General features: G+C 46.8%; 1 long non-coding RNA gene across 1 annotated transcript; it reads right to left on the bottom strand.

The window, feature by feature from the left end:
* Window positions 1–15977: 15977 nt before the first annotated feature.
* On the bottom strand, window positions 15978–16954 carry LOC145420406 (uncharacterized). The gene is made up of 2 exons (XR_013901709.1): window positions 16812–16954; window positions 15978–16226 (listed from the first exon to the last, which is right to left on the bottom strand). It is a non-coding gene; the product is annotated as an uncharacterized LOC145420406 (long non-coding RNA).
* Between the last annotated feature and the right edge of the window lie 263 nt (window positions 16955–17217).

Here is a 17217-nt window from a genome sequence, read left to right as displayed (position 1 = left end):
GTAAACAGTTATTTATAAAAGCGCATTTTGACATGGAAATTATGTCATCTGTGAGCAAAGGCCAGAGTGGCTTTCCTGCAGGCTATTTATGGATATTGCCGTGAAGATTGTGGCTTTCCTGCCAACAGATTTAATCGTACTGACATGTCTGTCCTGACAGAAACACACACACACACTCAGCCTGGCGGACGTAAGGGAGTTGGTGCGGCTGGTCACAGTCACTGAACAGCCACACAAAGTGATGCATTTCTCACTTCAGCTGGACTCCAGACGACACTTGGGTTTAGTGCGTGTTGGAGTGACATGCTGCCATCAAAAGGTTTTCTTCTGTCATTTTTAAGCAAAAGTTCAAAATTGGAAAGGTTTTTTTGGAGTACATAATAATTAGGGTGCAGGTTTAAAAGCATTTTAATTAGTGATATGAATGTACTGAAGATGGCCTGTTGAACCACTTGCAGTGCAGTAGCTCTGATCCCACCACTCTGGTCGGCATTCAGTCGCTAACAAGCATGAATCTTTTCCCTGAATAGAACTTTGGTTTGACACATTCATTTGCATCGTAGATCGACAGCATGACAGCATTCATCTCAGAAGGATCATCGCCCATTAGCTGTGTTGTTGTACCATCAGTCGTCTATCTGCTCTGCTGGAGTGTAAACTGCTACAGAGAAAATATGCTTTGACTCTCTGTGTCAGACATAAGAAACATGAGTCTAATAAACCGTTAACGTGTCTGCAAATTAACTCCACATCAAAGTGTGGTGTCATACATATATAAGGGTCTGATGCATCCACTGTACTCAAGTTCAGTTTCACCATCTTCATCTTGGTTTACGGCAGTGGTTCCCAAACTTTTTTTGCTAGGCCCCTCTTTGTTTTACAAGAAAAATGTTCGCCACGCGACGACAGCTGTCCCAATTCAAAGTGTACTCCAAATGCGTACTCCAAATGCGCCGTCGATTTCCCCAAATATCAAGCGTGGTCCGGGGCACGCTTCGTGGTCCCATATATCTCACAATTCATAGCGCGGCGGTGGGTGTGGATAATTTTGCCGCAAAATACGGCAGACGGCAGACGGCAGAAGGGAGCAGCCAAAGAGTGAACTGTCAAAAAGTAAGTACTGAATATGATGTCACTTATTTATGTGCGAATGTTTAATAATGAAGAACATTAAAACATTATATATATATGTATATATATATATATATGTATATATATATATATATATATATATATATATATTAAAACACCCAGCACGCCCCTGCGGGCGGTTTATCCTTCAAGCTCGGGTCCTCTACCAGAGGCCTGGGAGCTTGAGGGTCCTGCGCAGTATCTTAGCTGTTCCCAGGACTGCGCTCTTCTGGACAGAGATCTCCGATGTTGTTCCCGGGATCTGCTGGAGCCACTCGCCTAGCTTGGGAGTCACCGCACCTAGTGCTCCGATTACCACGGGGACCACCGTTACCTTCACCCTCCACATCCTCTCGAGCTCTTCTCTGAGCCCTTGGTATTTCTCCAGCTTCTCGTGTTCCTTCTTCCTGATATTGCTGTCATTCGGAACCGCTACATCGATCACTAGGGCCGTCTTCTTCTGTTTGTCTACCACCACTATGTCCGGTTGGTTAGCCACCACCATTTTGTCCGTCTGTATCTGGAAGTCCCACAGGATCTTAGCTCGGTCATTCTCCACCACCCTTGGGGGCATCTCCCATTTTGACCTCGGGACTTCCAGGTTATACTCGGCACAGATGTTCCTGTACACTATGCCGGCCACTTGGTTATGGCGTTCCATGTATGCCTTGCCTGCTAGCATCTTGCACCCTGCTGTTATGTGCTGGATTGTCTCTGGGGCATCTTTACACAGCCTGCACCTGGGGTCTTGCCTGGTGTGATAGACCCCAGCCTCTATGGATCTTGTGCTCAGAGCTTGTTCTTGTGCTGCCATGATTAGTGCCTCTGTGCTGTCTTTCAGTCCAGCTTTGTCCAGCCACTGGTAGGATTTCTGGATATCAGCCACCTCCTCTATCTGCCGGTGGTACATACCGTGCAGGGGCCTGTCCTTCCATGATGGTTCCTCGTCTCCCTCCTCTTTCTTGGGTTTCTGCTGCCTGAGGTATTCACTGAGCACTCGGTCAGTTGGGGCCATTTTCCCAATGTATTCTTGGATGTTCGTTGTCTCATCCTGGACTGTGGTGCTGACACTCACCAGTCCCCGGCCCCCTTCCTTCCGCTTAGCGTACAGCCTCAGGGTGCTGGACTTGGGGTGAAACCCTCCATGCATGGTAAGGAGCTTTCTTGTCTTTATGTCAGTGGCTTCTATCTCCTCCTTTGGCCAGCCTATTACCCCAGCAGGGTACCTGATCACGGGCAGGGCGTACGTGTTGATGGCCCGGATCTTGTTCTTACCATTCAGCTGACTCCTCAGGACTTGCCTGACCCTCTGCAGGTACTTGGTGGTTGCAGCTTTTCTAGCGGCCTCTTCATGGTTCCCATTCGCCTGCGGGATCCCCAAGTACTTGTAACTGTCCTCTATGTCTGCAATGTTGCCTTCTGGTAGTTCAATCCCCTCAGTTCTGACTACCTTCCCTCTCTTTGTTACCATCCGACTACACTTCTCCAGTCCGAACGACATTCCAATGTCGGCGGAGTAGTCGAACGCAGATTCACTGAGCGCTCAACACAGACAGCATCATCAGAAGGAAAGTTGATAAAATAAACTACAAATGTTGTATTGTTCGATACATATGCGTACCGAACCGAAAGCACTGTATCGAACGGTTCAATATCGATACGAATATCGTTGCACCCCTAATAGATAGATACATAGATATATATATATATATAGATATAGATATATATACACATATACATATATATATATACATACATTGATGCATCCTTGGATCGCTACCTTATCGTGGTGGAGGGGTTTGTGTGTCACAGGGATCCCAGGGGCTATGTTGTCTGGGGGCTTTTGCCCCCTGGTAGGGTCTCCCATGGCAAATTGTCCCTGGGTGAGGGACCAGACAAAGAGCGATTCATAAGACCCTTATGAAAAGGACACCGAGGGAACAGTTTACCCTGCCCGGGGAGGGTGCCCGAGGGCGAGCGTCTGGTGGCCGGGCCTTAGTCCATGGGGCCCGGCCGGGCACAGCCCGAAGAGGAGACATGGGCCCATCCTCCCGCAGGCCCACCACCCGCAGGAGGCGCCATAGGGGTCGGGTGCATTGTGTGCCGGGTGGCGGCCAGGAGCGGAGGCCCTGGCGGACTGACCCCCGGCTGCCAAGACTGGCAATAGGGACATGGAATGTCACCTCTCTGGTGGGGAAGGAGCCTGAGTTAGTGCGTGAGGTTGAGAGGTACCGGCTAGATATAGTCGGGCTCACCTCTACACATGGCTTGGGCTCTGGAACCAGTCTCCTGGAGAGGGGCTGGACTCTGTCTCAGTCTGGAGTTGCCCTTGGTGAGAGGCGGCGGGCTGGGGTGGGTATCCTAATATCCCCTCGGCTTGCTGCCGGTACGTTGGGGTTTTTCCCGGTGGACGAGAGGATTTGTTCCCTGCGCCTTAGGGTCGGGGAACGGGTCCTGACTGTCATCTGCGCTTATGCGCCGAGTGGCAGTTCAGAGTACCCAGCCTTCTTAGAGTCCCTGGGGGGGGGGGGGGGGTGCTGGAGGGTGCTCCACCTGGAGACTCTGTTGTCCTGCTGGGAGACTTCAATGCTCACGTGGGTAACGACAGCGAGACCTGGAGGGGCGTGATTGGGAGGAACGGCCTCCCTGATCTGAACCCGAGCGGTGCTCTGTTATTGGACTTCTGTGCTAATCACAGTTTGGCCATAACGAACACCCTGTTCGAACATAAGAGTGTCCATAAGTGCACGTGGCACCAGGACGCTCTAGGCCGTAGGTCGATGATCGATTTTGTAATCGTATCAGCAGACCTGCGACCATATGTTCTGGACACTCGGGTAAAGAGAGGGGCTGAGCTGTCAACTGATCACCACCTGGTGGTGAGTTGGATCTTCAACGCACACCTCCGGCAGAGCTTCAACAGCATTCCGAGGGAGACTGGGGACATTGAGTCCGAATGGACCATGTTCAGCGTCTCCATTGCCGAAGCTGCTGCATTGAGCTGCGGCCGCAAGGTGGTTGGTGCCTGCCGTGGTGGTAATCCCCGAACCAAATGGTGGACACCAGAGGTGAAGGGAGCCACCAGGTTGAAGAAGGAGTCCTATCGGGCTTGGTTAGCCTGTGGGACTCCGGAGGCAGCCGACAGGTATCGACAGGCCAAGCGGAATGCGGCTCGGGCAGTGGCTGAAGCAAAAACTCGGGTGTGGGAGGAGTTCGGAGAGGCCATGGAAAAAGACTTTCGGACTGCCTCGAAGAGATTCTGGCAAACCTTCAGACGTCTCAGGAGGGGAAAGCGGTGCTCTACCTGCACTGTGTATAGTGCTGGCGGAGCGCTGCTGACGTCGACTGAGAAAATTGTCAGGCGGTGGAAGGAATACTTCGAGGACCTCCTTAATCCCACTGACATGTCTTCCGAGGAGGAAGCAGAGTCTGGGGATGAGGGGAATGACCCGCCAATTTCCGGGGGCGAGGTCACTGAGGCAGTTAAACAACTCCTTGGTGGCAGAGCCCCTGGTGTTGATGAGGTCCGCCCCGAGTTCCTGAAGGCTCTGGACGTTGTAGGGCTGTCCTGGTTGACACGCCTCTGCAATGTTGCGTGGAGATCAGGGGCAGTACCTGTGGACTGGCAGACCGGGGTGGTGGTCCCCATCTTTAAGAAAGGGGACCGGAGGGTGTGTTCCAACTACAGGGGGATCACACTCCTCAGCCTCCCTGGGAAAGTCTATGCCAGGGTGCTGGAAAGGAGAGTTCGTCCGTTAGTCGAACCTCGGATACAGGAGGAACAATGCGGTTTTCGTCCTGGTCGCGGAACACTGGACCAGCTCTTTATCCTCTCCAGGATACTTGAGGGTGCATGGGAGTTTGCCCAACCAGTCTACATGTGTTTTGTGGACTTGGAGAAGGCATTCACAGGCACCGTGTCCCTCGGGGTGTCCTGTGGGAGGTGTTGCGGGAATATGGGGTGTCTGGCCCATTGCTACGGGCCATTCGATCCCTATACAACCGTTGCAAGAGCTTGGTTCGCATTGCCGGCAATAAGTCGGACTCGTTCCCGGTGGGTGATGGGCTCCGCCAGGGCTGCCCTTTGTCTCCGGTTCTGTTCATAATTTTTATGGACAGGATTTCTAGGCGCAGCCAAGTGGCGGAGGGCTTTCACTTTGGTGGCCTCAGAATCTCATCTCTGATTTTTGCAGATGATGTGGTTCTGTTGGCTTCATCGGGTGAGGGCCTCCAGCTCGCACTGGAACGGTTCGCAGCCGAGTGTGAAGCAGCGGGAATGAGGATCAGCACCTCCAAATCTGAGGCCATGGTTCTCAGCCGGAAAAGGGTGGAGTGCCCACTCCGGGTCGGGGATGAGTTCCTGCCCCAAGTGGAGGAGTTCAAGTATCTCGGGGTCTTGTTCGCGAGTGATGGGAGAAGGGAGCCGGAGATCGACAGACGGATTGGGGCTGCAGCTGCAGTAATGCGGACGCTGCACCGGTCCGTCGTGGTGAAGAGGGAGCTGAGTGTAAAAGCGAAGCTCTCAATTTACCAGTCGATCTACATCCCTACCCTCACCTATGGCCACGAGCTGTGGGTAGTGACCGAAAGAACGAGATCGCGGATACAAGCGGCAGAAATGAGCTTCCTCCGAAGGGTGGCTGGCCTCTCCCTTAGAGATAGGGTGAGAAGTTCGGCCATCCGGGAGGGGCTCAGAGTAGAGCAGCTGCTGCTCCACATCGAAAGGAGCCAGCTGAGGTGGTTCAGGCATCTGACAAGGATGCCCCCTGGGCGCCTCCTGGGTGAGGTGTTCCAGGCATGTCCCACCGGGAGGAGGCCCCGGGGCAGACCCAGGACACGCTGGAGAGATTATATCTCTCGGCTGGCCTGGGAACGCCTTGGTATTCCCCCGGAAAAGCTGGAGGAGGTGGCTGGGGAGAGGGAGGTCTGGGCCTCTTTGCTTAGGCTGCTGCCCCCGCGACCCGGCCCCGGACAAAGCGGATGAAGATGGATGGATGGATGGATATATATACATATATATATATATATATATACACACATATACATATATATATATACACACTGAACAAAAATATAAACGCAACACTTTTGTTTTTGCTCCCATTCCCCATGGGATGGACGTAGAGACCTAAAATTCATTCCAGATACACAATATAACCATCCCTCCCAAACAGTGGTCACAAATCAGTCCAAATGTGTGGTAGTGGACACATCTGCTATATTGAGATAATCCATCCCACCTCACAGGTGTGCCACATCAGGATGCTGATCTGACATCATGAGTAGTGCACAGGTGTACCTCAGACTGCCCACAACAAAAGGCCACCCTGGAATGTGCAGTTTTTTGCGCTATTGGGGGTCTGGGGACCCAGAACCGGTCAGTATCTGGTGTGACCACCATTTGCCTCATGCAGTGCAACACATCGTCGCATGGAGTCTATCAGATTGTCAATTGTGGCCTGTGGAATGTTGGTCCACTCCACTTCAATGGCTGTGCGAGGTTGTTGGATATTCGTGGGAACTGGTACACACTGTCGTATACGCCGGTCAAGCACATCCCGAACATGCTCAATGGGTGACATGTCCGGTGAGTATGCTGGCCATGCAAGAACTGGGACATTCTCAGCTGCCATCTGCCCTGAACAATGTGAACCATGATTCATCCGTGAAGCGCACACCTCTCCAACGTGCCAGACGCCATCGAATGTGAGCATTTGCCCACACAAGTCTGTTACGGCGACGAGCTGGAGTCAGGTGGCCTTTTGTTGTGGGCAGTCTGAGGTACACCTGTGCACTACTCATGATGTCCGAAGAGCATCCTGATGTGGCACACCTGTGAGGTGGGATGGATTATCTCAATATAGCAGATGTGCCCACTACCACACATTTGGACTGATTTGTGACCACTGTTTGGGAGGGATGGTTATATTGTGTATCTGGAATGAATTTTAGGTCTCTACGTCCATCCCATGGGGAATGGGAGCAAAAACAAAAGTGTTGCGTTTATATTTTTGTTCAGTGTATGTATATATATATATATATATATATATATATATATATATATATATATATATATATATATATATATATATATATATATATATCCCCATTGAGTTCCTGGTGGTTGCAGCTTTTCTAGTGGCCTCTTCATGGTTCCCATTCGCCTGCGGGATCCCCAGGTACTTGTAACTGTCCTCTATGTCTGCAATGTTGCCTTCTGGTATTTCAATCCTCTCAGTTCTGACTACCTTCCCTCTCTTTGTTACCATCCGACTACACTTCTCCAGTCCGAACGACATTCCAATGTCATTGCTGTATAGCCTGGTAGTGTGGATCAGTGAATCGATGTCGCGTTCACTCTTGGCATACAACTTGATGTCATCCATGTACAGGAGGTGGCTGACAACTGCTCCGTTCCGTAGTCGGTATCCGTAGCCGGTATCTGTAGCCATTCACACCACGAAGTACCTGCAGAGGGTCAGGCAAGTCCTGAGGAGTCAGCTGAACGGTAAGAACAAGATCCGGGCCATCAACACCTACACCCTGCCCGTGATCAGGTACCCTGCTGGGGTAATAGGCTGGCCAAAGTAGGAGATAGAAGCTACTGACTTAAAGACAAGAAAGCTCCTTACCATGCATGGAGGGTTTCACCCCAAGTCCAGCACCCTGAGGCTGTACGCTAAGTGGAAGGAAGGGGGCCGGGGTCTGGTGAGTGTCAGCACCACAGTCCAGGATGAGACAATGAACATCCAAGAATACATTGGGAAGATGGCCCCAACTGACTGAGTGCTCAGTGAATACCTCAGGCAGCAGAAACCCAAGAAAGAGGAGGGAGACGAGGAACCATCATGGAAGGACAGGCCCCTGCACGGTATGTACCACCGGCAGATAGAGGAGGTGGCTGATATCCAGAAATCCTACCAGTGGCTGGACAAAGCTGGACTGAAAGACAGCACAGAGGCACTAATCATGGCAGCACAAGAACAAGCGCTGAGCACAAGATCCATAGAGGCTGGGGTCTATCACACCAGGCAAGACCCCAGGTGCAGGCTGTGTAAAGATGCCCCAGAGACAATCCAGCACATAACAGCAGGGTGCAAGATGCTAGCAGGCAAGGCATACATGGAACGCCATAACCAAGTAGCCGGCATAGTGTATAGGAACATCTATGCCGAGTATAACCTGGAAGTCCTGAGGTCAAAATGGGAGATGCCCCCAAGGGTGGTGGAGAATGACCGAGCTAAGATCCTGTGGGACTTCCAGATACAGACGGACAAAATGGTGGTGGCTAACCAACCGGACATAGTGGTGGTTGACAAACAGAAGAAGACGGCCGTAGTGATCGATGTAGCAGTTCCGAATGACAGCAATATCAGGAAGAAGGAACACGAGAAGCTGGAGAAATACCAAGGGCTCAGAGAAGAGCTCGAGAGGATGTGGAGGGTGAAGGTAACAGCGGTCCCAGTGGTAATCGGAGCACTAGGTGCGGTGACTCCCAAGCTAGGCGAGTGGCTCCAGCAGATCCCGGGAATAACATCGGAGATCTCTGTCCAGAAGAGCGCAGTCCTGGGAACAGATACTGCGCAGGACCCTCAAGCTCCCAGGCCTCTGGTAGAGGACCCGAGCTTGAAGGATAAACCGCCCGCAGGGGCGTGCTGGGTGTTGGTTGTTTATATATATATATATCATAATAATCTGACAATACATATAATATTGGCCATATTATATTTACATTTCCACAGTGAGATAATTTTAGTCTCATGAACAACATTAGCTAATTGTTATTTACTAACTAATCTTGAAATGACTGTTCAGTACAGAAATGAAGCCCAACAATCATGTTTTACAGTCCCGTGGTCTCAGCCTCAGATACTCAACTAATCAAAGTTATGTCATAAAAAAATGAATGACCAACAAAACATTTTTTCTCCTTTATTCATGTCACACAATGCTGTATGTAAGGTTTCTCGCGGTTATTATCATGGTTGCTAGGCAACCTGAACAGCGCAATGAAGGCTAGACCGTCCCATTTCACAAACCTCTCACTTCCGCACTTCTCGTACTGAGCTCGTAGCTGAAGTACGGGACAAATCGCGTTCCTTTTCACCTCAATACGAAACGCGTAAAATTTTCTCTGAATACGGGACGATTCCGTTTTTTAGGGGACGGTCGGCAACTCTAATGATTAACCTTATGAACCAAATAAAGTTCAACATCAGTAACATCATAGCACCCACCCAGCTGTATAGAAACTCCATCATGCTAGCTAGTACGCAGTACGAAAAAGTCAGCATAACAAAAATAAACTCCACCTAAACTTGGTCTATATCTGACCCAGATAGACTGCAGGTCATAACTTCTTACCAGAAGTTCAGTTCTCCTGACACTCGGACCGGCGGCCGCTTTGGGTCTTTCCTCTTGCCTCCCCTTTCCCTCATCCACCTGCAGGCCTCTACCACTTGCTAATGTTACTTAATCTGTGGAAGCTCCGTGATAGCCACCACACGAAGTAATGAATAACGATCTAAATCCCAGTAACAAGTAACGCGTTCCTGGTTTTGGCATAATAACTATACCGTGCTTGTTACCACAATAATAACGTAGTTACTGTAACGTGTTACTTAATAACGCGTTAGTCCCAACTAGAGCAGGGTGATATGGCCAAAAATATTTATCATGATATATATTTGAAAATTTGCGATAACGATATAACTGACGATATAATTGATGCGAGACAAAATACAACTCCACAACATTACTAGCGCAAACAGACAACCTTCCATTTATTTTCACTTAAACAAGAAGCTGGTTTTTATGTACATTAAAGCTTTATAAAAATGTAACAGTGCAAATGCAAATTCCTTGCTGAAAGTTTAACCAAAAGGCATTTCCAGTAGAAATGGGCTGACATATCCTGATAACCATGTATAATATCCACTGAAGTTAAAAAGAGGTGCTTTGCAACATTAAATTGCAGTGTGCAGTACGTATTTTTCGGACCATAAGGTGCACGGGATTATAAGGCGCATTAAGCGAAACAAAGCAGTCAGATAAATCAAACTTTATTAAACTCATTCTTCTTGCTTCCCCCACTTTTGTACCAATGATTCATTAATGTTGAATTCTCTGGCAGCTGCTCTATTCCCATGTTGTTTCAGTATATTAATGACTAACCTTCTATTGTGGATGGATTATCTCAGTTGTTCTCCTGACTGAAGTTCGGTCCGTTTACAGCATCCTGCCATGCGATTGCATTTGTCTCTAACTATCAGGAACCTTAACGTTAACTTTTATAAGTGTAAAAGTGTTAGTGTTCGTCCTCCAGCTTCACCGTTTATGTTATGCTAACATAGCTGTGTCGCTAGCAATCACGTAGCACATCATTATATACCAGCTTGCCCAACTTCAGTAACCCTACAAACGTCACTGCTGTTTAGTTTCCTGTCTTCATTTATGTTGGAAGTGATAGCAGAGCTGTACGTTTGAATTTTTTCAGAAATCTCTCAGTCAGAACATGCAATATCATGCTTAGGTAACTAACTGCCTGTGAAACTAGCGAGCTAACTTCCGCTAGTCAAAGGAGCTTGCAAAGAAAAGCGTCTGGACTTCTTTAAGTTGCTTGAAGACGTTTCTGTCACGGCGGGGTGCGCCGGTGTGTAATGGAAACAGGACCCAAAAGCAGATGAGGACGAGGAGTAGTAAGTTTGAACAGAAAAGTGATCCTTTAATGATAACGGCAAGGGAAAACCAGGAAACCAAAACAAACTGGCAAAACACTAAGAAACAAAACACTAAAGGTACTAAGACCAAAAACTATAACTATAACTGTGGTGGAAAATAACAGGCAAAGACTATGACTAAGACTAATCAGTGTATCAGAGAAACTCAGGAGAGTTTTCTCCAAGCATGACATCCCGGTGTATTTCAGACCCAGCAACACGCTCAGACAGAAACTGGTTCACCCGAAAGACAAAACGCCAAAACACAAACTTAACAATGTGGTGTATGCTGTACAGTGCAGCGAGGAATGCTCAGACCTCTACATTGGAGAGACCCAACAGCCACTTCACAAGCGCATGGCACAACACAGAAGAGCCATCTCCACAGGACAAGACTCAGCAGTCCATCTGCATCTTAAGGATAAAGGACACTCTTTCGAGGATGCCAATGTTCACATTTTGGACAGAGAGGACAGATGGTTTGAAAGAGGAGTGAAAGAAGCCATCTATGTCCACTGTGAGCGACCATCTTTGAACAGCCGTTCTCTTCAATGTGCACAGCGCAGTCCAGGAAAGGCAAACAGTTGTCCTTTGTGTCTTCCCTGGTGAACTTGATGTTTTTATCCACAGCGTTAATGTGCGCAGTGAAGGATTCCACTTCTTGTGTCTTGATTTTGACCCAGTTTTGAGATCCCTTCCCAGACGCCTTAACGCCCACTCACATCCTGGGCCATCTGACCTCAGGAATTCGCATGATAAGGTGGGGCCAGGTTTCACAATGAACACACCCGAAACTCTGGCTGATTGGGACCCACACCCAGTTTCACACCTTGCCTCAGGCGATTAGAGGATCATCAGGGGGTCCTTTTGTCCCTCTGTGGGGGGATACTCCCACTAGGTTTATATCTGGGACTCTCCACCATTTGACCTTAGAACTGAAGAAGTTTCTCGGATGAGAGATGCAACGTCTTCAAGCAACTTAAAGAAGTCCAGGCGCTTTTTTTGCAAGCTCCTTTGACTACGATGACCTGGATGACTGAGAACTTTCACAGACCTAACTTCCGCTAACTTCCTGCTAACTTCTAACTCCATTAAATGTAATAAATTTTGTTTTCATGGATGCCTGGAAGTTAAATTTCATAGTTACACCTGGTAAAACAGCAATGCTGATCGTTTTATTAAAGATGAAAGAATTTAGACAGTTTTTAACTCTCAGTGATGCTGCAGTGTTTGTTTGACCTGAAGTATACGGAGTTTAGGACCCAGATTACTCCCAGATTTAAGAGCATCTTAGTCAGACAAATACGACAATAACGACGGCCGCTTGCATGTTCTGCAAAAAAATGTGCTTTGTCGTGTATCTGATGGACAAACACCAAACCAGTTCCACATCACTGAAGTTGCACCATTTTTACAAACCAATTCTGGTTCATCTGTTTCACTCAACAATCGGCCATGTGCGTATGAAAACAAAGGCACTGCGCATGCGCGTTTTACTCATATTCTATCGCGATATTTCATTTTCCTATCGTTGCCTAACATTATACCGGTATTACTGTGAATGGTATAATATGGCCCAGCCCTAGTCCCAACACTGGTAATAATATTCAAAATTGCTATCAATACATCTTTCAAAAAATGCCTCTCTGTGGAAATTGGTTTAAAAACATAAAAAACTGTAGGATACTGTTTGTCCGTGTTTTAGACAGGGGGAACAAATCGTGGCAGCATCAGCCTGATATTATTTGTATCCCACTGTAACTTTACTGTATAAAGAGCTAACATCTCCAAAAATGTCAGGAGTAGTTAGTCATTACCAGTGTTGGTCAAGTTACTTGAAAAAAGTAATCAACTAATTACTGATTACTTCCCCCAAAAAGTAATCCCGTTACTTTACTGATTACTTATTTTCAAAAGTAATTAATTACTTAGTTACTTGGTTACTTTTTAAAAACACGATTTACAACCTGAATAGGTGATAAAGCGATAGATCTGTCAACCCAATTCTACTTTTTTCTGCATAATCCATCATACAAAATGTAATCAAATGGAAAAGTCTCTTTTTTTTAAACTTGTTTTATCAGTTTTAATCTTTTAACTTTATGCATCAAGCAAAAATTTAATTATATGCACCATTCTCTGACTTGAAGAAATTAGTTTAACATTTAAACCTATTTTCTACACATTCCAGCACATAAAATAAAATATTTTTTGTGTTTACACTCAGTCTTTCAAATAGATGCAAGTAAAACACAGCAGAAAGTAAATAAAATCAAAGACTAGTGGTCCTGTTGCTCTATTTTCACCTGTAAAGCAGGAGTGGGGTAGGCGGAGGTGTGCTCTGGTGCAGGTGTGGCGCAGCGGTCAGTGGAAGAATCCGAGAGTTTCTCTGTGAATTTCCCATTACGTCGTTGCGCACTCGGTACTCGGAGCTTGTTTAGGGTTTTTTTCGGTGTAAAAAGAAGTTTTCTTCACACGCACAAGGGACGCTAATGTTTTTGTCACTTTTTATGGAATCAAACTCAAAGTAAGGTCAGTACTTCCAAGCTTTAAAAGCTGCATGCTCATACTCTCTCCCGCACTCGTTATATGATCCATTGTTGATCTGCAGACAGCTGTTGTCACGAACGTCGCACTCGCTTACGTCACTGTCATGAGACATTCTCGCAAAAAAATCACGGTTTTAGTAACGCAGTAACGCAGCGTTCCTACGGGAAAGTAACGGAAATCTAATTACCATTTTTGCAATAGTAATCCCTTACTTTACTCGTTACTTGAAAAAAGTAATCAGATTACAGTAACGTGTCACAAGTAACGCGTTACTGCCATTCTCTGGTCATTACAAGAAGTGTTTGTGAACTAAAAATCAAGAATGTGGCATACTGTTTGTTCGTGATTTGGAGAGCCCAGCGTGTGCTCCCGACGAAGGGAAAACCAATTAGATTAGATTAGATTAGATGAAACTGATTGTTCTCTGATTGTTTACGACCGTGTGCAGAGGATGCCCGGCATTGTTCATAATGTCCATCAGTTTCTTTAAGGTCCTCTTCTCTGCCACTGTCACCAGAGTGTCCAGCTTCATGCCGACCACAGAGCCAGCCTTCCTGATTAATTTCTCCAGTCTGGATGAGTCCCTCTTTGCTGTGCTGCTCCCCCAGCACACCACAGCATAGAAAAGTACTCCTGCGACCACTGACTGGTAAAACATCCTCAGGAGCTTCCTGCAGATGTTGAAAGACCTCAGCCTCCTGAGGAAGTACAGTCGGCTTTGGCCTTTTTTTATACAGGTTCTGCGTGTTGCATGACCAGTCCAGTTTGTTGTCCACCCACAGCCCGAGGTACTTGTATGTGTTGACCACCTCCACCTCCTCTCCCTCTATCTGAACTGACAGTGGACCTGGTCTGGACCTCCCGAAATCCACAACCAGTTCCTTGGTCTTTGAAGTGTTGAGTTGCAGGTGGTTTGTGTGACTCCATGCAACAAAGTTCCTCACCAGACTTCTGTACTCCTCTTCCTGATCATCCCAGATACACCCCATGATGGCTGTGTCGTCTGCAAACTTCTGAATGTGGCATAATTCAGAGTTATAGCAGAAGTCAGAGGTGTACAGGGTGAAGAGAAGTGGGGACAGCACAGTTCCCTGTGGTGCTCCTGTGCTGCTGACCACAGTGTCCAACGTGATGTCCTTCAGCCTGACGTACTGTGGTCTGTCGGTGAGGTAGTCGGAGATGTAAGCGACCAAGCAGGGGTCCACCTCCATCCTGTTTAGTTTCTCCTGGAGCAGACAAGGCCGGATTGTATTAAAGGCACTGGAAAAGTCAAGAAACAGGATCCTGACCGTGCCTTTTCCCTTGTCCAGGTGTGAGTGGGCTCTGTGTAGGATGTACAGGATGGCATCCTCCACACCGACATCTGCCTTGTAGGCGAACTGTAGTGGGTCCTGGGCATGTTGTACCTGTGGTCGGAGGAGGTTAAGGAAGAGCCGCTCTAGAGTCTTCATAAGATGTGAAGTCAGTGCCACCAGTCGGAAGTCATTCAGCTCATTGGGCCGGTTCTTTTTGGGGACCGGGACGATGCAGGATGTCTTCCATAGGGCGAGCACTCTCCCCAGTCGCAGACTGAGGTTGAAGACTCGTTGTAACGGCTCCCCAAGTTCAGCAGCACACGCCTTTAGCATCCTAGGACACACCTTGTCTGGGCCTGCTGCCTTTCTGGGGCGAAGCTTCCTCAGTTGTCTCCTGACCTGATCCACTGTGACACTGGGAGATGATTGGAAGGGGGGGAGAGAGGCTGTCGTGCTGTTTAGAGAGGGGTTGGAGAAGGAGGAGGGGGGGGGGATGTCATAGTGTCAGGGAGGGGGGGAAGCGAGGGAGGTAGGAGAGTAGGGAGAGGACTCTGTAGTAAAGGTGAGGGTGAGGGTGGTGGGGTTGTGGGCTGGTCAAACCTGTTGAAGAAGTTGTTGAGTTCGTTTGCCTTCTCCACAGTCCCCCCCACTGTGCTTTTCTTGGTGTTGTGGCCTGTGATGGTTTTCACACCATTCCAGACCTCCCTCATATTGTTCCTCTCCAATTCTGCAGGGGAGACCTACCTTGGCACTTGTGTAGGTGAAGCCAAAGGGAAGATATGCTTCACCATATTTTCTAGTCTTTGGCTTAGAATGAAGTTGGTTTGGAATGGTTGGTTTGGTGAATGGGCGGAGCTACACTGCATTTTTCAATCACAAGGTAGCACCACTTTGAAACATGTATGTTTTACCGCCTGTTTTTCTCCTGATGAGTCCAAAATTTATGGCACTACTACACAGCAAATCCAGCATGTCCAAATTAACACTGTCGGATTTGATTTCAACACTATTAAAGTGTCTATATGGGTCCACACCAGAGAGTGTTAATTTAACTCTTTTTGGAGAGTTGGTACGTTAACTCTGATTTAGTGTTAAACACCAAATCTCTCTGGAGTTGATAATTTAACACTTGGTGTTAAGAGTTTATATATTAACTCTCAAAGAATATTTTAGTTTAACTACGTAAGAGTTATCTTCTAATTCATTCTAAAAAGCAGGAATTTTACTGTTCTGAACTTCTAGAAATTTCTTTTGGAAATAAACATTTACTAAAAAGATGCAATGGTTTTTGAAAAACATTTATTCTGAACTGTGCACCACAATTTCAAAACATTTTCTGAAAGATGTAACAGTATACATGTTCTCACTTTCATTAGAATTTTGTTTATCAAAAGGTCTGACATGGTAAATGCAAATAACAGCATTCTCATCACTTATTTCTTCAATACAATATGCATGTCCTTCATTCATCCCTTTGTGGAACTTCAACGCACTTCTGCTCTCCCCCATATTCCATCTTCACAAGCATATCCTGTGCAGAGATCGAATAAAAATTAGTTGACACTAATTAATGGCACAAATAATCCAGTAAACAATTGCAGCACAGTAAAAAAAAAAGGAATCCTCTTTGAGCCATTACTTGTGTAAAGTATTTTCCCAAAAGACAAAGACGCAGGCAACAGGTAATACTGAACTAAATGTAAAACCTCAACCTTTTTAATTTTTACCTAAACCGTGTGCACAAAACTCTGGAGGGATCTATGCTAACGTAGAATCCAGTCAGGACGTCAGCTACTGCTGTTTGCTCGTGTTTTTTTTTTTTTTATGGGCGATCGGTTTCAGGCTTCAAGTAGCACCATTATACCAACATTTCACATTCTACACATTGTTTTAGGTGTATTTGACCAAAAGTTTGACTGAAAATTCACATGCAAGCTTTTTTCAAGGCTGTGGTATTTTCCGCAAACAATACCTTTCAGCTAGCTAAAACAGAATATTATGCTATCACTGAGCAACATGGCTAATGCCTTTCACACAGCTTTGTCTCAACTCCAAAGAGCCACAGAAGTAAAAGCTCATAATAATAATTGAAACAATCTTTGAAAAAATGACTTACCAAGCATGGCAAACAACTCAAATATGTAGAGCAAAATGTTCTGAAACGGCTTCACTTCAGCTTCGATTGGAGCCGTGCTGGGGGCGGAGTCTGTGAATTTACTCTGTTGGTGTCATAGCCCCTCTAGGAGTTCAGAGTTAAGAGGTCAAGAGTTAATGTTTCCATTGTAACACCTCCAGATTTGACAGAGAAACACTCATTTTTAACACTCGATTTTAACTACTATCATTTTACACCTCAGAGTTACATTAAAAGAATGTGACTCTGCTTAGAGTAAAATTAACTCTACTTTTGCAAGAAGACTATTAACACCAAAACATTTAACACTTTTGAATTTGCTGTGTAGTGAGAGAGGCCATACATCCATCAGTATTAAATTACATTCGATTTCCAACAGCACTAGATT

The sequence above is a fragment of the Astatotilapia calliptera genome, chromosome 15, assembly GCF_964374335.1.
Source record: "Astatotilapia calliptera chromosome 15, fAstCal68.1, whole genome shotgun sequence".
Taxonomy (NCBI): domain Eukaryota; kingdom Metazoa; phylum Chordata; class Actinopteri; order Cichliformes; family Cichlidae; genus Astatotilapia; species Astatotilapia calliptera.
The sequence above is the reverse complement of the archived record's forward strand: the minus strand, read 5'-3'. Positions and strand labels throughout refer to the sequence as shown.